Below are 23,410 nucleotides of genomic sequence, written 5' to 3'. Positions count from 1 at the left end.
GGGTTTTCTGGTCAGTCAAGTATTTTAAATCTGAGCTCCAAAACACTGAAGGGAAGCACTGTGGTTACAAAGCCAAAGGAAAACGCTTCCCCTAGCCAGCAATTACCCCAAGACAGTTAAATGCCCGAGGATCTCATCTGCCAAATGTAGATGAGTTCTAGCCCCTGAGTTCATGTTGAGCACAGCCTTTCCAGGGTCCCAGCATTTCGGCGGATGCGGCTTCATCCTGCCCTGTATAGAACCCAGAGCTTGTCTCCTTTTCTGTCCATTAAAAACCAAGTCTGGGGTTTACCGACACTGACAACCACCCTACAAGGCACCACATCCTCACCTTGACCCCATCACTGATGTTCAGTTTGGCTTCAGGTCTGTTTGCTGGATCCCAGGGATTACTTTTACTTTTTTACAAGTTCAGATATTTGCCGCTTGCTTTATTTTATCCGGGATCTATAGGTGTCTTGTATGGGGCCTCTTCTCCAGCACAGGAAGTATACCATATTGCCAGAAATGGAAGTCTCTGTATGTGTGACTTTCAAGATGTAGAAAATAGCTTTCAAATGACTTCACAGTCCACAGAAAAAAAAAAAATCACATTTTCTTGGCGGTCCGAGAAATATATATAATGTTTACTGCTTTTCCCGGCTAGGCTGAATAAACACAATCTCTTTTCACATATTATATTACCTTTGGCACCTATTATTTCTTCAAATACTGCCTAGTTTTTTAAAAACTTGAAAAGGAAAGTGTAGTTCTAAGTATTTAGATCAAAAATTTCTTGGAGTTGCTGGAACTATTTAGTAGGCTTTTATTATATCCAAATGTTTTACTTAAACTTATGTTTTAAAAACATATAAAAATACATCAATCTAATATATATGAGAAGAAAAAAAGGCTTTTCTCCCGCAATTTATCTGTAAAATGGCACCTCACTGTGGCAACTGCCAAAGGCAGGTTAAATGTCCGGCAGAGAACCACCTATGACAGGACCAACTATCTGGATGTCATCTGAGAGGAAGTGTCACGGAAAGGAAGTAAGTGAAAACCAAGGTCTGAGCACCACTGAGAACCAATGTCCCTCTCACTCATTCTCAAATCCCCTCTTGGGAGATACTGTCTAGATAGGTGTCCTAGAGACTGCCCAATGGGTACTCAGAGGTTCCCGGCCGGTATATGGGTGATCACGAGACGCTTAAAACCCACATGTGGAGTATACATTGGCGTGGATTGAATAATCAATGTCTCAAACACACACATTCATTGATATTTTTCAAAGATTTACAGATACTGCTGGTGACTAATTCCATATACTTCATTTACAGATGTCACTGAAATATTATCACCGTCACTTACTTGTTTTGTCCTACACAATCATCAAATTTCTATGTGTGTGTTGGCAAGAAAGTGGGGGCTGAAATTTATACCGTTAAAGGCCCCTAACAAAAAAGTCTGAGAGTCACAGTTAAAAGAGGGGCCCTTTGACTGAGCAGTTCTGTACCTGCCTGGACTCCTCCACAAAGAACCATGTGAAGCCAGGGACTCCACACCACGCCTCTCTGTCGGTCTAGAATGAAGGTTCCCAGTCCTCAGCCTCAAGGAAGTGCCTCAGGAGAAAGCGCATGTGCCCTTCGCATATCTGTCTCCTGCACTCCCGGACCTACACAGTCCATACTTTTCCTGAAGATACCGTAGCAGGGGGAGAATCCTGACGGGCGGCCTCACAGTGCTCCCTGGAAGGACCCCCATGCCCTCGAAGGGATTCCAAGCGAGAGGGAACGGTGCCAAGTGCCAGACAGTTCCTGCTCAGTAACAGCTTTCATACCAGAGCAGAGCCAGGAGGCTGTGGTCACTCATCTCAGCTGTAACAAACCAACTGACGTTAAGAGGAAAGAAATGCACTTTCTGCCTTAGAAACCTACCTCCCCCTTCTTTACTGATTCTTCCCACTGCTCCCAATCAGCCACGAAGAAGAAAGGCCACCCTCACAGTTGGGTACAGACACCCAGCTGAGGGTACAGGGAAGACTCTTACAAAGACACCTACACCGTTTCTCTGAAAAATATGAAAAAATCTTTGTTGCCTCTAAAGCATTCCTGAGTGTACTTCGCCGTAACTCCTCAGTCCAAAAGAACCCACGCTTGTGTGCAAGGGAACTTCAAGTTCTAATTTTCACTGCCTGCCCTTACCGTTAGGTTCGCTGATCACAGTGGCGGTTAGGTAATGACTCAGTGGCTGACACAGCCAAGGACCACGTGACACAGCAAGCGTGGGAAGCCCTAACAAGCTCTGACTTTCTACTGTCAGGCCAGGCAGCAGAGCTGAGGCCGAGCTCACTACCACCTTCCCGAGGACATACCAGAAAGCCATCTGCAGCTGGTGTGGCTGGAGAGTGCAAGCAAGTCGGAGTACCACTGAGCTTTCAAAGCCCCCACCCCCACAAAGAACTCATATACTCACATCGTTTTATCATTAATCACATCTACCGCCATTGCTCCCCTTCCTCTATCTTCCCCCCAGTAGAGTCTATGATACAGGTGCCAAATCTGAGTCAATGAAGTGTGATGGAGGCTGTCACACTGTTCCCAAGCAGAACACGTACTATAAATTAGACATTTTAACCCACGAGCTGGATTTAACTAGAGACAAAATGATTAGGTTCTTCATTAATTCTGTTTCTAAATGATTACACAGTTTAACTGACAAATAGCCTGTCCTTTGTCATCATAACTGGGTAACTGTTACCAAATGGGGCCATCTATTTGTCAGTTAATCTGTGTGATCTGTCAGAGGCAGAATTAATCAGCAGCCTAATCAGTCTAGCTTTAATTAAGCAGCATTTGGCAGAATTCATTCAGAAGGTAGGATTTATAGAGCTCGACACCCTGCACCTTGGGAGGGAGCTAATAAAAAGCCATATTTCTGTGCTACTAAGGCCCATCTATAGAAAAGAACTTCAAACGTTCTATTTTTGCCATCATTTGAGAGGGCTCTGTAGAAACAAAGTCATGTTTTTTATCAATCTCGGAGGGTTTGGAAAGTTCTTTGAAATAGAAATTTATTGGAGGCTTCCTCTTAATGTAGCTAAAATTGGCTTTCCAGGAGGGAAAAAACACACGCGCCCCACTTCAAAGACTCCTGAAGACAAGGACAATCCTGGGGACATTTTCTACACGCCGTAGGCACGTGATCCTTACACGCTGTAGGCACTGCCCACAGCGGCTGTCACGTTAGGCCACAAGCATAAACACAAAATCTAACAACTCAGCTTTTCCCCTTGTAGTCAGAGTTCAAGGTACACAGTGTCAGGGAGTCACAGGACGACGCTTCCTACGTGTTCGTGGCCGTGGAGGTCGGACCCAGAGGAGTCAGGGAAGGAGAATTAGGAATGAACTCGGCCAACAGGCACGAGTGTGCAGATGCACAGCCTGCAGGATTCTGAATCAATATGAACAGTTTGCTAAAAAGAAGGTCCAATCTGTGAGTGAAACCCAGGCTCCTCGGCTGTTCTCTCTTACGCATCCACTTGGTGGACAAACCTTTTCTCTGTCTATCCTGCTCAAAGCTGTAATGGGGCAGGGTCCTCACTGGTAACGAAATGGCTTCCCTGTGAGCCACCGGACAGCAAATGCAATCTGAGAGAAGATACTCACACAGGAATCTCCCCGTCTCTCGTTCATAGGCACAACACACGTGTGTTAGGGTAGAAAAGTTACCTTTTGTTCCAAATTAATTTCATCTGATTACTTTTTCTAGCTTAAAGTACCTTATAGCTATTAATATTCACTCTGTGAGAGTTCACAAAAATGAACTCATCCGCTTTTGCTGGATGAGCACCTCCTATTTATAAATTTAAAAGAAAATCTTAAAAACCTCATGAAACAGAGATTTGGTGTGAATTTCTGAAGTATATAATTTTTAAGTAAACAGAAAATATATAAATTTCTAGTTTCCATGTTCTCAGCTGCCACAGTAGTGGCTGACTTTCCCTGTTGGACATGCCACAAATCTTGGCAGAGAAGAAATAGGCAGCTTGTGACTGAAAGGGCTGTGTTATATTTTTAAATTTGAGGCAAAGTCACTTAACCCTCCAATGTTTCCATCTGCAAAATATCTAATTCCCAAAGGGGCTTATAGAGCCCTCAGTGTAAGGAAAACCTTCCCCAGCCTGCACCCTGGCAGGACCCATTTGAATCCTTCCTTAGACAAGGCACAAAGCAGCCCAAAGCCCCCTGGCCCAGGGCGGGTTCTCAACCTCTGCCCCAGGTTATTTGGAGCCAACTCATTCTGTTTGGGGGAGCTGTCCTGTGCACCCACTAAATGTCAGCAGCACACCCCACTTCACTCCAAGTGGAGACAACTCAAAATATCTCCAGACTTCCAAATGTCCCCTGAGGGACAAAAATCACAGAAGCTCTACTTAAAAGAGTGCTTCTCGAACTATCTGTAGTGAAAGACGGTGTGTGTTCCCGATGTGCTGCTGACTGGTACTTTGTAAAATATAAGAAGAGCGAACCCCCTGAGAGACACCCTGCACTTAGATGTGCCGCCGGAGCGCTATGAAATGTCTACACGCTGCCTCCCAGCTCCGGGCCTTATCACAGACCCGCAGCGGAACGTGTGGGCCTGACCTGCTCCTGGCGCCACACTTGGAAGAGCCCTGGCCTCGAATAAAAACGTCTTTGCTCACAGGATTTCCATGATTCAATCTTACCATCATCTTGGTGAACAAATTCTGTAATACGCCATATACAAAAGGTGCCTACCACCAGGATGACATCTATGCCTTGAATATCATTTTCACATCATATATAACAACTCCCAAGTTTTATGGTTGGGGGAGTGGGGAGGTTATAACGGGAAAAAGGTGAATACATGGGGATCCATTATCCCAGGCTCTCTGCTTCTGCAGGTTGGAAATTTTCCTTCTGAAAAGTCAAAAGAAAATTTTTTAAAATTGCTTTCATGTTATTCTAAAACTTAAAACCTCACCATTGTCAAAGGTCTTGTCTTTTTCCAGGAGCCATTTTTGATATCAGGAAGATGGAGTGAGAAAACATCCCACCGTCAGAAGTGCATCTGATGAGCCTGCTAGGGACGGGCCCTGCTGTCGCCACAGGAGTGGGCGGCTCCGAGACCCAGCGCCTCGCCCCAGCCCAGGCTGTTCACACAGATGTGCGACCAGAGCCGGCAGTTGTCTGTGCCCTGGTCAGATGGGGTCACCGGTTTAACTGGGTCAGCACATGTCCCTCATGTGACATATCCTTCGGGAACAGGAGCCTGTGGGCAGCACCCGTGTCCCTGTCACTGCCCAGAGCTCAGCCTGACGTGCTCCTCCGTGTGGCAGGCACTGGGAAGCCCACACTGCTGCTTCCAGACCTTTCCTCCTTCCTAGGAGCTAATGCTCTCAGTGAGACAGGCCTCACTAATGGTGAGCCCCCGTTCTGTAAAACACACAATTCGCAACAGAATTGTGGTGGAATTTAGAGGAGGCGTAGCGAGTGTGGCCCCACGATTGCTGTGACACTCAGCCAAGGGGCCAGACCCACAGCCCACAGGACAGCGTGTCCCATAAACGACGGTTCCCGGAGGTGCGGCGCCATCAGCTGCCCACCGTCCGAATGCACCGTGTTTCCCTCTGATGAGACGCTGGGCCTGGAAAACATCTTTAACAGATGTTTGTGGCTTTTTAGTCACCATCTTATTTTTATAGCCATCTAATCTTTCAACATATGACAAAACATACCCATGGCCTCGTAAACAACGCACCTAAAAATCAGAACTCGTAGGCAAGCTGACAGAGAGCTGGGAGAACGGTTAAAGCAGGTTTCCACATAAGACATCATAACTGGTTTTGCTTTGTAGCTAATGAAACACACACTTTGTACGATAATGAATGGCATAACTCACACACACAGAAAACTAAAAATAAGCACAGTAAATAGAATACAACTTTTATACTAACGTGCTGTGTATAGACTTTAAATAGAAACAACCGGCACTTGGACCCTTTTTAATTAATCCACTTTGAGAACAATGTGTGTAAATGAAATAGCTGGAAGAAAGCTCTGTCGCTTACACAGAGGTGACAGGAGAACTTGTCTGGCATCGAGCAAGCAAAGAATCCCCCAAACCAGCTCTAAAACCTCATTTCCCGGGGTCCAGCAGTGATTCCGATTGGCCCATTTGGGAGAGCCAGGCAAACTGACCACATCGACTCGCCCCATGCACTCCTAGCCCCTGGCCCAGAGGACTTCAGCACGCCTGCACATCAGGAATCTGTAAAAACACCGATGCCTGGTTTACCTGGGCTGGGCGAGGCCAGGCCCTGGTGTCTGTCACAGTCCCCGAGGTGCTTCGATAGTGCCACCAGAGGTGAGACCTGCTGACTGCCACCATCCTCCCCAGCCATCATTGTAATAATAATAATAATCAGTAAACAACAGCACCAATGGCGTCTACGTCTCCGCGTCCCAGGACTCCCTGCCACACGCCTGCCTCGTGCTGGCTGGCAGAGTGCTAGGAACCTGTATGGACTTCTTTCCATGTAATTGTTCAGTGACGCTGCCCATTTTATGTGTCGGTTTCACTTTGCAGAGTCATAGTCATGAAGAGGTCACACAATTGGGTAGAGACGGCAGAACTCAAAATAAGGCGCATTCACTCCAGGGCCGGCTTCCGCAGTGACTGCTGGCTTCCTACCCACCCCCACCCCCTCCCTCGTCTCCAGGGTCCCTGCTGGTGGGACTCTGACCCCGTGGAGGCTCCGTGCGCCTGGTCAAGGGCTCTGGGCGAAGCGCCGCCAGCCCAGCGGAGAGAGGGGAGCCTGTTCAGGCTGCGCCAGGGCCCTCCAACCTGCCTGCACATGTGGCGGTCTGGGAGCTTCTAAAAACGCTGCCGTCCTGACCCCGCACCCCCAGGAGTGTGGATTCAGTGGCCTGGGCTTTGATATTTTTACATATTTGCATCGCAGACACACTGGGAACCACGGCCCTGAGCCAGTGAAGGAGATTTCATTTCCTTGGCAGTGATGTGCATAGATCAGATCAGGTGACATGACTGTGGTTAGAGCAGAGAAAAAGTCCCCAGGGGACGCCACAAAGGCCTCTTGTGGCTGCTGAGGCCGACTGTGCCTGGCGGTGGGGCCGGAGCTGCTGCAGGAGAGGCTAGGGGAACCTGGACGGCGAAGACCTTGGGGGCCCCTGCACTAACCAGCCATGGGGCGTCCCCGTTACGTGACTTACGTGCCATCGTTTAAGCCCCTTGAGTCAGGCTTACAGTTACGTAGGAATGAAATCATTCTACTGTCTACCTCTTCCCAGGCACCACCCCATATTCCGACGGCCCTCCTTGGTGGCAGAGATGCCTTCCAGCTCAGACTGAAGCGTAGCACTACAACAGTGAATCGAAGCTCGTCAGTGGCTGGCTTATATGTACAGCAATAACATACAACAGTCTACACACCCCCGCTCTGAAAAAGGGAGTGCGTGCCCCTCTAGACAGCAGGGTTTTTCTTATACACAGGAAGCGAGTTAAAAAAGAACTGAAAATATATTTGCTGATAAGAATTCTGAGAACAATATGAGATCTGTGCATTGTCAAGAATGTTCTTTGTAATGCTGGGAAGAAAAGGAACGCTGCTTAAGTGGGAGAGCATTATTATTTAAATTAGCTAAAGGGAAACTATTTCTTTCCCTGCATAATAACTAATTGTTTAGGGTTTTTTTTTTTTCTCAAAAACCTTACAGAAGAACACTAATCATATGAACAGGTACATTTTATAAGGAAAAATTATGCTCACCATTCTAAAAATTGTAAATTAAACTGTGAAATATAAATGCAAATTATAATGAGAATATAAGAAAATATACAGGAAAGAAACAGAAAAAAATAAATATAATTGAAAATATAAAGGCTATAAGGACAAGATAAAAAAATATATATATACACACACACACACTGTGTCCAAGGCAAAAATGTTGAGATTCCAATAACAATCAGAATGGACGCGGATTGTGAAAACAAATTGTCAGCGTTGTGAGAGCACAGGTGGTTAATGCAGGTGCCTTCTCTTATCAAACACTGTCCTCAACATTTTTGTTGGCTGTATCTGAAAAACCTGCTACTGAAAATCAAAGTCTTACACGTTTTAGAGCCTATTTTTTTTCATAGTCTATGGCGCTTCATTTACCAATAGCATATTCCTGAAAAATTTAGTCTCAGACACAGTAATCCACCAGCAAAAGCAAATATACGAAGGAAAGTATTAAGTACTGCCTCTAAAAAGGTCCTTTGCTCTACTGGACCTAGTACTTTCAGGGTACAAACCATTTAATTTGCATGTTTCAAGCTCTATTGACAAGTGAGCTGAAAGCAGCCAAGATAATTCCCATGATCAAATGATGATGCAATTGAGGGGAAATTCATCAGGAAAAGTCTCCATGTGTATTGAGCGTCTGCTGTGTTACAAACTGTGGGACACATGAGGGTGAAAACATGGTCCTCATCCTGAGAAGAGTCCAAACGGTTTGCACAGCAACGCCAAGGCAGACAGTAGGCGGTGCTCTTGTGCATCAACCTGAGCTTTTGTGGCTACACAATTTTAACTAGGCTACGAGGCACACACTAAATATCCCTATCAATTTAGGGGGCACATCGTAAAGGTACAGAGAATGGTGTGACGTGAGAACTTAATCTAGTCACAGAATCTTACATGTAAGAAGCAGGTCCAATCAGTCCACAGAGCACTGATTTAATTCAACCTGCCTACTTCCAAAAATAACAAACATGCTTTCTGACATATGTGATGGTGGCAAGTGTAATCCATCTTTGAATAAAACCCTAAGGCTTATGCCAAGGTCTGGAGGAGAAAGGAATTATGTAAATGCAAAGCCTTAGAAAGGGGATATCTAATTCTAAAGAAATAACATACTTATCCCATTACACAATTTTGAAAATAATAAGAACACAGCAGAAAGGTGCTATCACACGTGCAACTAATTCACCACGGCCAAGAGAGCATTCGTTTCAGCCAAGTTCATGTCAACAGGTGAAACAAAGCCATCAGGAGCGGGCAGAGGGCAGAGGAAATCAGATCATCGGTATAAGTTACATCTCTACATCAGCACGCTGCACACAGGGCAGGGAGCGAGCTAGTAGCATAAATTGCTCCTTTCAAACCTCAAAAATGCTGGAGAAAAACAAAACAGCTGCCTGTTTGCACAGGTGAGGAGCCCACAGTTGTCCTGGCAGAGATTCTGCTAGATTTCAAAGTGCTCAAGTCATAAAACGTTTGGAAAAAAAAAAAAAAAAAAAAATCAGCCAGCCTAAAAGGTTAAAAAAAGAAGACGACAAAGAGGACGGCATAATAGGATTATTGTAATAAGTGGAGAAATTTCTGTTTCCAAATTTGAATATTATCAACACTTTTATCCCAAAGGTAACTGCAGAACATTATTTTTACGCATTAAATTAGCGTCTTCATTGTTTGCCCTTTTCCTCTGATACAGTTTTCTTCTGCAAGTAAATTTGAGTTCAGTCTTCTTTCACAAATGGTTGAGTTTTTTGTGAAAAGTGTAATTTCTGGTGGTGCTACACAGACGCCAGTAGGCTGGAGTGTACTTCACGCCTTCTGCAAAATACCATTCAAGCCCCCAAAATAAAAAGACTGCCTATCCTCAACAGTAACCAAACAAATCAGATTTCATGTTAATAATAATAATAATAATAATAATAATAATAATAATAATAATAGTGACTTTGTACCTGCTAGCTTCTGATTGTCCTGGGCTCAGTATGTTCCCGGAGAAGGGATGTCTTTCCAGAGCCATGACTCCTATGACCAACTGTCCTGGTTTTCCCGGGATTAGTCAGTTTTGGCCCTGAAAGTCCCACATCCCAGCAAACCCCTCAGTGTGGGACAAGGAGCAAGACAGAGCCAGGCCATTTCTGCATTAACCGTAGCGCCTGAGTTTAGGAGTAATGGTCCAGTGTCAGGTCCCACTGAGCTGCCTTCTAGGGGACCATATGCATCATCCCTGTAAATCCACTCAGCTGTCAGCTGATAGGGGACTGACCAGGAAAGGCTGCTAACACGAAGCCTGCCTGAGCTCCCCGCGTCTGTCTCCTGTACGTAGTCCCAGCCTGTCATGTCATTGGCAGGATGAATCAACTACCCTGGCAAAGGACTGGCCACCCCCCGCCCACCCCCGAGGAGAGCGGCCAGGGGCTGGGACATAGGACGAGGGCAGCTGCATGGAGGCCAAGGCGAGCGGCGCTACAGCTGGAGGGACCAAGATTTCATTCCTTGTTTTGTTTAAAAGGACATTTGACTTGTGGACTGGCCACGTTACTCAGAAGTTTTCCAACGCTTTCTCTCTCAGAGTATATTAGGTAAGAGACTGAATTGAGGCAATCTCCTTGGTTTTGCTAAATTCCAAGACAGAGACCCTAATGGAATCACAGGTCTCAATTCTGAACCATTACTTTGCATTCTTAAGTGACCTTGTTTATAGTTTGAATTCTCTACATTTGTTTTTTGGTTTAGCTATCCAAGTATGCTAACATGTAAGAATAGAATTGAGGGTACAATCTCTTAGAAATGTGCTCTCTGTTAATAACTGTAATGGTTTTTCTTCTAGTAGACAGGTATCCTCTCAGTTACAACGACACAAATAATCCACTTGGCGGAAGATTCAGTTAACCTGTCTTATCTCACACACAAAGAACCAAGCCACATGAGGCCCAATGCTCATATAGGCTTCCCAAGTGCACATGGCCCTTTCCTATCAAATCAAGGACAGAGCCGCCTGCAAAGCTCTCTGCAGACGGGGTGAAAGAACATACACTGGCCATGGCAGCGCACGAAGGTGGGGGTGGGGGTGGGCAGGGGGCCGGTCTCCAGGGCCTCAGCACTGCGTGCAAAGGGACAGGCGTGCGGCACAGGCGACAGCGCTCATGAGGACACATGTTGGGGCGCGCACCCATGTCCTGCCAATGGAGAAATCCAAACAGAATTTAATAACGCAGCAATTGAGATTTCAGCACTGAGTCATATACTGCTTGGTGATAAACTAACTGTGCCTCATGTTACAGGCCCTAGTGTAGCTGGGACGTCATATTTGGCAGTGACCTGGTACGCTGCTTCCATGTCTAAAAACACATGTTAATTTTAGTTCCTTTACTTCTGTTGCCTCTTCAAATATATATATATAATAGATCCAAAGCAATCACGCACAGCACATTCCAGCAAAATGTTCGTTTTAACTTACGCTGGCACCGTGAGCCAAATACATTCACTCACTGAGACGAGCAACTGCGTCAGCAAACCTCGTACCCAGGAACGGTGTGTGTCCTGCACGTACAGGCCCGATGAGAACGATAACGGTGCAGTGTGCATTGCTCGGAACTAATTTAACTTGGTTAAGTGGAGTGCATCCGGAGACCAGTCCTGGCACAGCCTCTAGCACTGCCCCGCTGCTCCACTCACTTGGGGGCTGGGATGCAGCCTGCGTCTGGCATGAATACCCTGGGATGTCGAGAGCTGGGTCGAGCCCAGTACCACTGGCTTCAGGGCTGCATGGCCAGGCACTCAGGGGACCTCCAGGCTAGTCGTAAAGCTCACAGCGGTTCTCACATGTCTGTCACTGTTGCTGCAGCAGAAAGTACTTGACAGTGAAGGCACCGCTGAGGAGTCGGGGACCATGGTTTTCCATCATGATAAGGATCGGTCCATGGGCAAGTGTTATATGTCACTCCCAAGCTGCCCTCACTCAGCCCTCAACTGCTGACCCTGGAGTTCAAGGCTCCGATCTGATTTCCAGTCCCCAAAGCCTCCTGCCCATCCCTCCTGCCTCACGGCTTCGGAAAACCAGATCTCCAATCAGGAACCCCTCCTGTGCATCCGTTACTACGCGACACTGCGGCCCTGGCAAGCAGCACCATCACAGTCCCCATAAACCAGAGCTTTACAAAGGAGAAGAAAACAGGGAAACAGCCTATTGGTCTGATGAGTCTTAAATAAGCAACACGACGTAGTTGAGAAATTGCTTCAATCCTGATTCCTATTATTTCTATTTATAATCTTGAGCATATGATGATACAGGAAACTAAATGGTAAAGGATATTCATGTCTTAGAACCACCAGCTGCCTCTTCAAGAGTTAAAAATAAAGAAGTCAAAGATTTCCCCTTTAATTTAAACTGAAGTCAAAATACATGACCTGTACCCTCAAGGCCCTCTCCTTCCTTCTTGAATTTAAGAATAAATTTCATGATAATACCTAGAAATAAAAAAATAATCAAAGATTTAAACACTACCCACAACCTCTCTGAGAGAAAGGCTGCGTGACCGAGAGGCCGGACGGGTCCTCCAAAGCCCGACTCCCTTGGCCTGACCAGACCTTGACATCAACCTGCCCCAGGACCGACGGTGAGTCGTGCTCAGCCTGCACGTATCTTCCTGGAAAAGTGTGACACCTGAAATAACCATCCTCAAAGATCTGAAAACGCCTTACATTGAAACTGCTGTTTTCATTCCAACGATGCAGAGAAACTGCAATCCTTTGAAACAGGAATTTAGGTAAAATGTGAGGCGGTCAATCTCCCTACACCGAAATCTCCCTTACTGAAATGGATTACAAGGGACATGAACTATCCCTCCTGGGCAGCTTCCAAGACATTAACAGTCTTTTACGGAAAAGAGCTTGAACAGTGCAAGTGAAGGGAAATGCCTGCAGAGTCGTCCTGGCACTGTCCAATGGTTCCTGTGAGGGGCGCCTTCTGACAGTCACCGTGGGGCGTGCTCCTGCAGCGCCTTTGTAGCAGGAGACCTGGGCTCCCTGCAGTGAGCGGGGGAGGGGGGAGAGGCACCAAGCTGGTTTTGAGCTCACTGAGAATCAGCACCAGCTTTCTTGGAACTTTTGTAAAAGATTGGTTCGTACAACATGGAGCGTAATTCTTTAGAGCATCCTGAGAGCTATACACATAGTAATGAAGAATAAGGCCTATCAATGAGGACATCTAATTCCCCATCTTCCTGCCGCCCATCACTAGCAGTATGACTGTGACAGGTCACTTAACCTCTCTCAGCCCCGCAGCCCTCATCTGTAACATGAGATATTATTCCTATGTCATAGGATTTGCTTATCCTGATTTTGTATTATATTAACCTGTTTTCTTCTATGCATTATCAAAATATGCATGGGACTCATATAATTCAAATTGAAAAAGGCACACTATGAAAGTATAACTGGGGGGATTTTATGAAGAAAGGAAATTAGGTAGCAATCTCTCCATATAGCATTGCTCTCGAAATCCATTCATGGGACCTTCCTATAAATAGATGGTCCTTTATTTCAAGACTCATGATCCTTTAGCAGCTAAACCCCCTGAACAGAGTGCAAGATGAATAGAGAGTTCTGTTTCAGAGAGAAAATAGTATGGAAAATGTATTACTTTTCTAAAAATGACGGTCCCACCTCTTTAAAAAATTAATTGCCTATTGCCTATGTTAAAAACAAAGGAAAATTCCCTTTATACGTTTCAGGCAGCAGGCACTGGCCTGGAAATCCTACAGGATATTATTAAAGTCCAAAGATAATGATACCACAGTGGTGAAGCAGCCACCAGCTCAAATGCTAATGTTTATAGTTTTATTTTAGCTAAATCTGCAAACTGCTGTCCATGTCCTCCCCGTGGATACCCCAAGTTCACAAGGGAGTTCAGGAGACAGCTCAGTGAGAACTGCATTGTTATTGCAGATGGGGCTGCCCGAGCGGGGGGGGTGTGTGGAGGGGGACCAGTGCTCCGATGCCACTGTGTCCGGGAACAGGTTCTGTCGGACACAGGGACACCAAGGCGACGTGTCAGGTTTCCACTGCGGGGGCGGGGAAATGCTGGCTGGACTGGAACACCACTGACTGCGAGTCCGTGATCTACGGTAATTACTGACGCTTTATAGTCAGTTCAACAACAACTCAAAATAGGAAGATGTTTTAGAAACGTGAGCGCTGTATTTCGTTCGCAGGGCAGTGATCGTACGTACTACCTTACTTAGCAATTGAGTTAGAACTATTAGTCTTAAGCTGCAAGACAGTTTTTGTAATTAAAACAACATATAAAAAGTTATTTCAGGGCGTTGAGTTGCTTGGGGTAAATATTTGTCTTTCGTGTCCCAGTTTTGTGTTTCTAGTAAGCCAGGAACACCTGAGATTATTGCTTACCTTCTTCCTTCCCTCCCCGGGAACTCCTTAGCACCTGCAGACTGGAGCCTCCCTTCCCAGCTCAGCACAGGAAGCCCCTCCCAGTCTGTGGGACCTGCCGGGTCCCCTACCTCCTGCCCAGTCCTCCCAGCGCACACCCTGGGCTCGGCCCCTGGGATTCTCACCAACGCACAAAGCACAGCCTCACGGCACTGCACACAGCTCTCAGTGCGCCTGGCACATTCTACCCCCAACGCTGCTCCTTTCCTGGACAAGTCATAACCAAGCTTTCTGACCCAATTCAAAGCACTTCAGTGAACTCTCCCTGGACCCCCTCGGGCACAGTCAGCTGCTCTGCTTCCCACGTGCCCGGGCCCATCCCCATCGCTCACTGTCTGAAAGGAAGCCCCGTGCAAGCGCATGAAGGCCCATCTCCCCTCCTGAGCACGCAGAGAGCTGGTGGCAGAGGCCAGGTCTCAGGGAGTCTGTCCTTTCAACATCAGCGGAGGTCTAGTTACAAAGTCCATTTTTACAGAAAAGATATGTAAATACCACTAAGGATAAGTATAAAATGATAAGATGTACAATTATATTATCGAATGGATGAATGAATAAAAGAACAAAATTCTAAGGAAAACTCTGCCACCAAAGTGGAAAACCTGAGCTAACAGAGTGGATTAATGTCTCAGCAAATGTGTCCGAGCCGAGGTGGCAGGAAGGCTGGCCAGGAAGTGATGCCCGACCAGGAGCTCGAAGGAGAGCAAAGGTCCCCACAGGGAGAAGGCGGCGGCAGGGAGGACTCCAAAGACAGATGAGACAGCAAGGGATATTTCATTTACACCCTGAAGAAATACCGAGGCAGATGCAAAAAAGAGCATGGCGTGCTTCGGGAGATGCGTGATCACAGGCCGAGGCCCAGAGTGTGTCTGTGCTCAGGAGAGGAGGCCCACTGGGGAGCATCAGGGGGCGAGGGAGCCCCTGCCAGGCGCCCACCTTCGGAAGCATTATTGGGGCAGCCTTCATGGCACGGCCTGGACCCGGGTTCCTTAACTTGTGGTTATGGGACACTAGCCCCAGTGAGGTGGCATAGGGCATGAACACACATGTGCGTACACAGCACAGAACACACACAAACACACAGCACACAGAGCACACATACACAGAGCACACAACACACACGTACACACACATGCACTCTCACTCACTCGCCCTGCTCAGATTATCCTGGCAAACACTGGTTAAACAAACTACATCAACTGTCTTTATTGCAGGACTTTTCAGAGCCTGTGACATGCCTCTAGATCTCAGAACTCTGGGAGGACAGCGGGTGGTGATCCCAGGGGCCCCCAATCTTCCCTTGGTTTCCATGCTCTGCTCAGGCCCCTCCCGTGCCCCCTCCCGCAACCCCCTGGGCTCCTCTCAGTTCCCTTTTGCTGGACCTCCTGCACTCGGCCGTTTTCTGCTCATTCCTTAGGCCTCAGAGGGAGCTCTCTGCCCCGGCAGACTGAACTCTCACCTGTGTCCCTGGCCGGTTCCCACCTGCACCCCCTCCCACGTGAGCTCGGCGCTCCCCCTGTGGGGTTCGCAGCACCCCTAACACCTCTCCAGCCTTTGCCACGCTCGGTCGGTCTCATCCTCTCCTCCCCAGAATCCTGTGGGCCAGAACCTTTTCCTAACCCTTCCTTGAAAACACACCACATAACAGAAGTTGACTCAACAAAATTTAGTTGGCTGAGCCTAAGAATGCTCTTCCAAATCTTCAAGAATCACAGTTAGAAACATACCACATTAGTCAAAGAAAGTTTCCTTCATCAGGGGCTCTCTACAAACGCAACAACTGGTAAAGGCACTGGGAAGCACAGTTAACTAGAAGCTGTCGCCGAGTTCCTGGGGATACATTCTGCTGTGCTTGAGTTTTCAGACATCATGTGAGGTCGCCGAGAAAGCCACATGCCGTAAGTATTCGCAACTTACAACACAGGGACCTGATTTTATTCCCATTGCCCAGGATAACAGCAATATAAGTCAGTTAACCAAATGGTCCACAGATGACCCCTAGGAATGTAATCCTATCTAAACTTTACTCATCAGCTCAAATGATAATGAGCTCAGTGTCACCATACCTGTCACAACATCATCTTGATCCCAGCTGTGGTCACAGTCCCTGAGGGTCAGGTGACAGATGAGAATGAAAGAGGCACATCTGTGACATCGGCTCTGTGCCGCAGTGCCCTACAGAGCAGGGACGAATGGATCACTTCAAATGCATTCGACACAACTAAAATTGTACCTATTCAGCAGATGCGCAGTATTTCACACTTGCGCCGGTTATCTATTGCCGAATAAGCACCGGATCACTTCAAAAGCAACCACCCCACACTCAGCGACCTAAAATGACTTGTTTCTCATGGTTTTGTGGCTTGACTGGGCCCTGCCAACAGTCCTCGCTTAGAACCTGCCTTGCAGTTGAAGTCAGGTGGCTGCAGTGGAAATCTCAAGGCCCCACCGAGCACGGTGTCCAGAGGGCTCATGCACACGGCCGGCTGGCTGCTGCCTGGAATGCGGGCCTGGGGCTTCACCATGTGACCTGCGGGCCTTATAGCTGGGGCGTCGGTTCCGAGAAATACCGGCGAGAGCGGCAAGGGCTCTTCTGACCTGGCCTCTGCGGTCCTAGAATATTACTTCTGGGGCATTCTACTGGCCAAGCAAGTCACTGAGGCCAGCCCCGATTCAAAGGAAGGGAAGTCAGCCTACCTGTTGATGGAAAAATCATGGGGGGAGGGAGACATGGTGACCCCCTCAGCGACCCCCTCACCACACCGTTATTCCAATTAACATGTGGTTTTAGAGCGATAAGACCGGCTTTCTTTCCCCAGCCCCCAAAATCAAATTAGGCACAGAAATAGTGAATGGAAATGAAAGTGTCATTGAAAAACTCCATAGAAAAAGCATATTTTTTAGGGACAAAATGATGCTGTCAGTCCCTGAAAAGGAAGTGATTTTTCAAATAGTATGATTTTCCCCTTTTACAAAGGAAAGGCGGCTTACTGTGATAGAATATGAATGTTCCTTAGCAGGTATATTTTCTGAGCCAACTAAAACACAATGGTACCTTAAAGCCATTTATCTTAAATGATTCATTTACAAGACATATAAAATCCCCCAAGAAATAGGTGGGTTCTAGAAACAACAAAGCCAAATTAAAGGTATTCTCAATAGTGGCAATGAGCCACATCCTCTTGTCCACACAGAACAAAAGCTGATGAAGTTTAGAAAAATAAAAAATGAAAACAAATTTAAAAGTTTCCTGTGAAATCATAATAAACTTTTAAAAAAGTGATTAAGTTTGTTTTTAATCTCTTCCTCTTATCTAGAAGTAAAAACAGAAGTAGCGAGTGTGCTCCCCTGGCGCTCAGCCTGTACATGTGACCCAGCGCCCTCTCTAAAGCTGCTGGTGGCTTCTCGCCAGGAAATGTCACCAAACCCCACGTGCCCCTTCTAGGAGCCCAAGCTCACCAGTACTTCTCCCCATTATTCGCCACCTAATATAAACACTATGCGTCCAAACCCGGCAGTACTATGTCAGCGGTGTCTCTCAGATCCCTGCCTACTTTCCAACCCCACAGCCACCTGGCATGCCTCCCTCACCTGGCCGCAGCCTGCCTCCTGTCCTGCCTCCTTCAATTCCTTCTCAAGCAGGACTTCACAGCAGCCTTTGTCAAAGCGGGCTGCTCATGTCACTCCCACAAAACACATCACACATAACAAAACGTGCTTCCAAGACTCATACGGAGTCCCCAGCATATGGCAGTGGCCATCAGACTCCACCACGCATCCTCAGCTGTCACCGTGGACAGGCTGTCCTGACTACAGCTGTAAGCACCTTTCTCACTTTGCCAGGCGGTTACAAGTCCCTACCAGGTGTGATTGGAAAATACAGTGAATGTTTACATTTTAGAAAAATTATTACAGTAAAAGACACATTGCCATTAATCCCCCTCAAAATACCCCCATCACTTTGAACACACTTATCCCATCGTTCTTGCCACTTTCTGAAGCAGTTCTGGAAGTCCTCTTTCTTCAGTGTCGTTACTTCATTCTCCATCAGGACAATGCTCTGTGTCACACTTCGCCTCTGGTATATGGCAATTTCCGACAAATAAAAACATTACGCTGTGTCCTCATCCACCTTATTCACTGGACCTGGCACCGTGCAACTTCTGGCTCTTCCCCAAAATCAAAATGACTCAGGACAGCGAAGCAGCCACAATAGCGCAACTGAAGACACGAAACAGGACTTCCAGAACTGCTTCAGAAAGTGGTGAGAACGATGGGATAAGTGTGTTTGAAGTGAGGGGGAGTACTTTGAGGAGGATTAATGGAAATGTGTCTTTTACTGTAATTTTTTTTTATTTAAACATTCATATTTTTTTTATCACACCTCATAGCCAGCCCTCCGCCATATTCCTCAAAGCTCGGATGCCACACTCTCCGCAGCATTTCCCGGGGTCGCTTCACCAGGCCCTGCCCCACTCAACAGACCTGTGTCTGCGTCTGTCTCTAGGTCCCTCCGCAGGCCTCATCATGCGCCCATGAAGACTACCAGCTGGGGCTCCCCCTTATGAGGCCCCTTGCCCTTCTCCACCAGGCTGCAGAAATCCCACGCGACGCCCTCGCAGCTGGAGAGGTTCGTCTGGCCTCTGCCCTTAGCATCCGCGCCTCCTTCCTCCTCCTCCGGCACCTTCCCCCAGAATGACTTCACTCTTCCTTCAACCTCGTGCTTCCATGGCACTCGCATGACTGCCCAGCAGCATGATCTGCACAGGGTTTGGTTTGTTTATTGTTTTGCTTAGTTTTCAAATGGTTCCATCAGCAGAGTACCCAAAAGCCTCTGGCTACGCCCAGCAGCGCCCAATGCCTGGGGACTCTGAGACACCCCCTCTGTACGGTGTCAGGAGAACGTGCAAAGTACATACGTCTGTTAAACTCCCCAACAGTCTGGACCATCTGAGGATCGGGGACAGGAAGTTTCATAAAACAAAAGTGACAAAATACCAAACAACATAAAAGGCTTGCTGCTACTTTGGACCACGGCGAGTAATTCCACTTTAATATCTGTAGAGCTAATTTGCCTGTTCCTGCAAAGCAGGCTGGAGAGGCAGCTGTGAACTTAGACCCCTCAAACCTGTGGAAGCTAATTGGGGCTTTTAAGGGGTGTTCAAAAGGCAGAGTTCTGAAATAACTTTCTAATGGGTCCAGGTGCTTTTCATGTTGAAAATCAAAAGTGATTAAATAAGACATGAAGCTTTCTGTGCTAAGTGGATGCAAACAACAATTTCTTTTGAAGCCGATGTTTTCGAAATGGATATTTATGAGCATGGCCCCCGGCTGACCGACAGTGAGTGTTCTGGCTCAATGCGTCCGAGACAAGAAAACCTACAGCCCACGATTTCCAGGTGATCTATCGTCCCTGAGTGCAACATACTCGATGGACTTGAGGAGTTCCACCCAGAAAATGAAGCCGCTGACGTTTATCTGCCTCACACGGATCTGGGAAGGTCAGCAAACCATTAGACGGACAGCAGGCGTACAGAGGAGAGGGCCTGGCAGGATGCCGGGAGCGCTTCCAAGACGAACAGCCCTGGGAAAATTCACGTCTCCTCTTGAGGTTGTTTTAAAAAGCCTTGGTTTCAAGCCACAGTGTCCACAGTATGAAAATTGCCCCCAAAGAGGCTCTGCTTCCCCCAAATGCTATTTCCTCCATGCCTGGCAAAGACAAGGCCCACGAATGGGAGGAGAAATGGCAGACGGGAGGCCCCTGCACGGCCGCAGGAGCTTGCTGAGCGGCCGGCACCTGAGCTCTGCACCCTGGGGGCAGGGCCCCGTGTACACACCTCACACACGGCCTGCGGCCCGCAGCCTGTAAATGGGTTGTCTCCCCGGCTAAATGGGGGTGCTACCTGGACATGCAGTGTAAGGACTTCTGTTTCCATCAGTCCCCAAGGAGCAGAAAGTTATCTGCAGCCATGAGGGGAAGAAGGGAAACCTAGACAGCTCCGAATCTGTTACTGCTCTCAGGACGCAGAAAGCCACAGGGAACATCACCCCGTCCCTAACAAGGGGAAAAGCTGGGATCTGCGTCACTGTCAGGAACCCAATGTCATGAAGTGTGGACGGAGGTCATGGGACAAGCAGGTGAACTGAACAGTCACCAAGATGGAGCAGAGAACTGGTGCGTCTCCGTCAGAGCTCAGGGGAAGAGGCTGCCGCTGCCAGAGCGGGTCAGCAGAAACAAGTGGAGATGACTACATGAGGAACTCCTAACAGCACAGAGCAGAATGAAACAGAGAAACACGCCTAGCACAACACAGGCGGCTAAACTAAAACTAAGGCAAATATATTGAAGGAAATGAAGGAATGACCAGGCCTGGTCTCTCCGTGCAAGAACGAAAGACTGTTCAGCCTTTTAGCAAAAGTAGGACGTTAGCAGTTATCTCCCCCACGTGGTCCCTACTACACCCCATAAACAGTACCCAGAGTGACAGGACTCTGTGTCTCCCCCTGAGGCGCCCACACAGGAACCAGCCTGGCATGGCATTTTGTGCAGACCCACCAAAACTTCCTAAAGCTGTAACTCACTGAACGACACAGTTTTGGTTATTGTTGTAATGGGATTAAAATTAGCTTTTCAAATGGGACAAAAAAAATGTCTGGAATTAGAGCCATCTAAATACTAAATGCAGTGTGAATACAAAACTGAAACTAACCATGTTATGGTCCAAACGCAATGGTATCTTTTTTTAATTGAGTCTTGTAAAACCCAGATAATATGGGGAAAATATGAACTTACAGAGATTGTTGTTCTAGAACTTTTTTTTTTTTTGGTTCTTGATATTGATTTGATTGCTGTAGCCAATAATCCCAATTCGCTTTTGAAAAGTTGCACTCATATGCAAAGACTATCTGAATTTATCCAAAGCTTAGGAAACAGGATTTCAAAACTAAAGCTCTGGGATAAAATATAAAGAATGCATGGAAAAGAGAAATTAAAGCAGAGTCTGAGGCCCACCCTGCATGGCTGGTATCTCCCAACCCAGGTCCCTGCTGGTCCGCTCCACTCGCGGTGTGGGATCCCGTCTGAGGTCCAGCCCACGGGGGTCCCCGGAGTCAAGGCCAGGTCTGCTCTCCTCATGGGCAGTGAGCGTGTGTGAGTGCTGCAAAGGTACCAGCCTGCACCTGGGCGCCTTGAGGCGGCTTCGTGATCCCTGAGTCAAGGCTCAAATATTCAAATGAACATGAGACTTATAAAGGTGGGGTCATTACTGCCGTTTGTTTCATTTGAGGAAAGTAGACCAGAGACTATGTGACTGAATAAAAGGTAAACGTTTGTGGTAGGTAAGCGGGTTAACTCTGCAGTCCTTCGGCCTGGGTTGGTCCCCACTCTGCCCCTTACCCGCTTGTGCCTCAGTTTCTCATGTTTACAAACGAATCATAACCACACCCGCCTCACAGCGGCTTCAGTGAATTGTTCCAGGCATGGCTGGCCTGCTGCGAGCCTTCAATGAACTCATAACTGTAAGGCCCAGAACAGGACCTGGCATATCCCTGGTGGTCTTTGCATACATTTTAACTATTTGTATCATTCTGATGAATCAACTTTAGATTAAAACAAAGTACAAGACAAATTAATTGAATTGGAAATAACACACTTTCCTGGTAAAACCCCAACAGTGTTCTTTTTGCTGAAGTGATAGAAACAGCCCCTTGTGTGGGGTACCCATGTCCGTGTTCAGAGCCATGGAGACAGTGTCACAGGCACTCATGGGCAAAGGTTCTGGTAACATCTCCGGTTCTGATAAGAGGAACTGGGGCCTTCTGCCTGTACGTCGGCATCTTCAAAACACATTGTTGGCACCTCTGTGACCACTGCACACGTATAAAGTAACTACACTAAAACTAACTCCCGCCTCTGGAACGAGTCTCACTGTGAAATCCGTTTTTTGAATATGCACATTTAAATCCTATTATTCTGAGCAGTAATAGCGGTCTAACCCTTTACTGTTACATGGAGCAATTTAACGTTTCGGAGGTACTCCAGCTCCTAATGTCCGTATGAGATGGGCATGATATTATGAATCAGAATGGCAAACCTGCCGTGGGTTTGCTTTAATGAGCCGACAAGCAGCTCTCCTCCACCACAAACACCAGAAGAGCACTCTCCTAAGAACCCCAGACAGTAGCTTTACGGCCCGCAGAAGTGAAGTGGAGGGCTAGAGCATTACTATCCTGGGAAGGACATCGTCATTATGTGCTTTCTCTAAAGCTTTTATGTTACAGCTAAGGTAACAGTAAAATCCAGCAGAGGCTCGAATTCGAATTGCTCTTAAGGGGATGAGGCATGTCTCTTAAATTTTGAAAATGTCTTTTATATACAGACCGCAAGCCCATTAAAGGCCACACTGGCAAGGAACTCTGAGCACAACGACGATGCAGTGAGAAGATGGATGGAGCAGAACCAAGAAGAGCTATTCAAAACAACACCCAGTTTTCACGCGGCAAGTCCACAGGCGGAGTCTAAGTGTGCCCCAAACTGAATACTCTGGTCTGGATGGAGGGGGAGCCGCTCAGGCTGTTTACAGAATGGGAGGCGGGCGCTTGAGTCTGGGAAAGCCCATCTGTGACAGAATGACAGCCGTGCAGGGAGAGGGGAGCACAGCAGAGGAACACAGGGCACCCTGGGAGAGAGGCCGACGCCCCGGGCACGCCTGCAAACGGGGAGCTGTCCGCCTTTGCCTCCCACCTCTCCCACCATTTACAGAATTTTCACCAGCTTTCTGGCCGATATACCTGTTCACGTGTATTGCGGCCACACGCTGACTCACCTCTATTCAGGAACGTTCCTGTCACTGGCAACTGCTCTGCAAGACGGCACCTTCTTATTCATTAGCGTTAAAATGTCACAATGTGTTTATTTGGCAGTTGGTCATTTATAACTCCTACTACCCGTGAACACAGTATCACAGTTCAAAGAACGGGCACTCGTTAGGGGTTTGGATTTCTGTTTCTTTCATTGTTTTGTCTTTCAAAACAAATCCCCAAATGTCTATCATAAATATAAACATACAATTTTGATACATTGCCTCTATTTTCTCACGTAGCCCTAAGTTTGTTTACAGGAGTATGGTTTTTATGAGCAATATGACTGACATAGGAAAT

The 23,410-nt window shown here is 47.2% G+C and overlaps 1 protein-coding gene across 1 annotated transcript in view; it reads right to left on the bottom strand.

Annotated features, from left to right (window-relative positions):
* Positions 1-23,410, bottom strand: part of PRDM5 (PR/SET domain 5) — a 114,900-nt gene that overhangs the window by 5,634 nt on the left and 85,856 nt on the right. The gene's annotated exons all lie outside the window — the stretch shown is intronic.

The sequence above is a fragment of the Hipposideros armiger genome, unplaced genomic scaffold (genome assembly GCF_001890085.2).
Source record: "Hipposideros armiger isolate ML-2016 unplaced genomic scaffold, ASM189008v1 scaffold_1, whole genome shotgun sequence".
Classification (NCBI taxonomy): Eukaryota; Metazoa; Chordata; class Mammalia; order Chiroptera; family Hipposideridae; genus Hipposideros; species Hipposideros armiger.
Note: the sequence above shows the minus strand (reverse complement) of the source record. Positions and strands in the feature narration are given on the sequence as shown.